At 45.8% G+C, this 3,012-nt stretch overlaps 1 non-coding gene across 1 annotated transcript; it reads right to left on the bottom strand.

Moving 5' to 3' along the window:
- Nucleotides 1–2,366: 2,366 nt before the first annotated feature.
- Nucleotides 2,367–2,439, bottom strand: trnav-uac (transfer RNA valine (anticodon UAC)). Its single transcript has one exon. It is a non-coding gene; the product is annotated as a tRNA-Val (tRNA).
- Between the last annotated feature and the right edge of the window lie 573 nt (nucleotides 2,440–3,012).

Below are 3,012 nucleotides of genomic sequence, written 5' to 3'. Positions count from 1 at the left end.
ACATCAAGTCCGGGCGAGATGCTTCCGGACCTTGACTTGCCCCCAGATTAAACTGCGCTTCAGGATACTACGTTCCAAAGTGAAAGAAAAGGAAAACGATAATTTCATTCAAGCGTTTTGAGCTCGGAACCAGGGAATATTGTAGATGTTAAATCGTTTGAGGTCTTCCAGAGTCATAGAAATTCCGTTTAAATGTACTGTCGATTCAGACCAATTCAGTTAGAGACACGAAAGGAGTCGGGGTATGTGGGACTGAACAGGGATGGATGGGGTGCAGTACCAGCCGTGACAATGAATGCAGTGGTGGGGCCGGACGGCCGAATGGTTTCCAGGCTCACTCTTCTTGCATTGTCGTTGTTCTTTTTTATTCACTTCAAATGACTTGGGACCGTTTGTGAATTCAGGGCCGGAGGATGGATGTGACAATTGTCACGAACCAGCAACAAAAGAAGCACACTGAGCATGATTCAGTGTTAAAAACTATTTTATTAATCACTACATGATAATACGTAAAATAAAAGTAAAAATGTTAGTATATTAGAATTCAAAAATGTTAAACCTTGAACGGTAACCCCAAAACTAAACTCTTCGTGTGTGTGTGTGTGGCAAAGTCCAAAACTCCCAGTTCCGGAATGGTTCTTAAAGTTCAGTTACGCAAGCCATAAGGTGAAACATGAGAAAGGGCTTCTTCAACAACCGCCGTTGTCAGAAGATAAGACGTAGATGTAGAAAAACATGGAGAGAGTAAATACGAAATCCAAATGTTCCACGATGGAACCCAAACGACACTCCAGTGTTTACTCGGTAGTGACTTCCTCACCCCGAAAAGCATCCGAACTGTGGTCGTCCACACACAAATACCTGTTTCCTTCTACAGGTCAGCAACAAAGTGAACTCCACCGGATTACTTCCAACTTCCATACATGGATTTCAGTGGCAGACACAGTTATTGTTTCTCATCCATCGATAGAGAAAACAAGCAGGCTGGTCTCTCTCTCTCTCTCTCTCTCTCTCTCTCTCTCTCTCTCTCTCGCTCTCCCTCCTTCTTCTACTTCTTCAACAACGTCATTACGTCCTTTATCTTCTATGGATGTAAGCACGCCCCACACACACATAACACACACTCTCTATCTTAAAGGGACTTTCACTGAGTCCGTAACACAATATCGGAGGAATTTGCCAGCTTTACCTGCATCAACGTTGCATGCCCGGATGTTGTTCCTGCAACAACAAGCGTTGCAGGAATATCGAAATGGGTGATGGAGCAAATGATCCGCGCCGAAGGACCGACGGGCTCCACGTGAATGTGCAGGTGACATGATCATAACATCAGATAATAATTGGGCAATAATCACGTGAATGAAATGTAGTTTGCGAATTGAAGACCTTAATTCTACGCGACGAGGACTCGCCCAACGCGAGCAACACTGGAAGAGAGCGATCAGAACACCGGGCGAACTGTTTTGACGCATTGGAAATATTTAATTGTCCAGTCTCTGCCGATATCGGAGCCAGAGAATTTCAGAGATTCAACAAGTTCACATTCATTTTAATTGTCAAACCATGTCGCTCATCTGGTGATAGTGTAATAGTGGGCGATTTATAACGAGCGTTCCAAATTAGGAACAAGTGAATGGAAGGTGATAACGAGCCAATTATATAGTCTCGGGCGCAAGCAATATGTTATTTCTCGTGATGTTGGGAACCTGTGCCTGAGTACATTATTGTCATAACACTGGTGATGCAAATGAGGGGAAGCATGTGGTGCTTCAGATGACCCGCAGAGAAGGGAAAGTGATGTCTGCCTCAAGTAGTCCGCTCCACTTACAATTAGTTTCGACCCTGAAATAGTTCGCTGCAGGCATCTCACCGAGCCAGCATGACTACATTTTGTCTGTCAGCCTGAAGCGACGAGACAGGCAACGTGATGCTTCGATATTCTGAGCCGCGATGAATACTGCGCCCCTTCTGCGAATTCTTGTAGTTCCGTCGCGAAGACATTCTACTTGTCGAAACACTTCAAGCAGGCGAATTCTCTCTGTGCCAGAAATGTGCGTCCCATCTTCTCACTTTCTGGCAGGACGTCAGCCCCAGAATCATTCTGATGCTTTTTCCTCTGTTCCTGAAAAGAATGAACTGTGTGGCCTGATGAATAAAGCCTCTGCCTTAGGTGCTTCATGTGACGTTATCAGAAGTTTACACGTTCGATTCCTGTCACGGTCGATTTTTCCAGCCTCAGATGTTTGCATCCATTCTGTCTCTCTTCACATGTGCAGCAAGAATTTTAGGAAGCTGGTGTAAATCCTCATGTGAAGACCGAGTGTTACGTGCTTCGGAAAAACCTGGACCACAAAACAAATTAACAGTGTTTCCGCCCAGGATTGAACTGGGGACCTCTCGCGTGTAAAGCGACGGTGATAACCACTACACCACAGAAACCACGGGAGGCATCTAACACTTCATCTACTTTGACGCTCTGCTGAGCATCGACAGAGGCTGTGGTATCCCCGTGAATTAAAGCCTCTTCTGCTCCAAGCAAAAAACACAAAGTCCTGCCCATCATTGTTCTCCTCTTTCAGTCGGGGAATGTGCACTGTGCTGAAAAAATAACGGAGGTAAATGCAACATCTCTGTCACTCTGGCTTCCATCAGTCTCCTCAGGATGACCGTCCACACCTCACGCATACCTCACCGGTGTCTCTGTCATTTCGCTCCACAGATTAGCTCGTTGTCAGTCTCCGATATTCACTTCACTTCCCCTCAACTCGGCCACAACGTAAATGGAAGGACGTAACTGGGACATGTGGCGGATAAATTTGTGGACAGCCCGAACAGTTCTAGGACGAACTCCGCGTGAGTTATTGGGACTTTGAATCTTCGAGTCATGGGGCATGGCGATAGACCTTCCGACCCAGAGAGTCCGCACTGACCGTCAGACTCACAATCACACTGAACTTTCAGTAATCCCATTTTATTTTCCACATTTCAATTGACTTCTTCCAAACTCAAGCC

Source organism: Pristis pectinata, chromosome 18 (genome assembly GCF_009764475.1).
Source record: "Pristis pectinata isolate sPriPec2 chromosome 18, sPriPec2.1.pri, whole genome shotgun sequence".
NCBI lineage: Eukaryota > Metazoa > Chordata > Chondrichthyes > Rhinopristiformes > Pristidae > Pristis > Pristis pectinata.
This window is presented reverse-complemented; position numbering and strand designations above follow the sequence as displayed.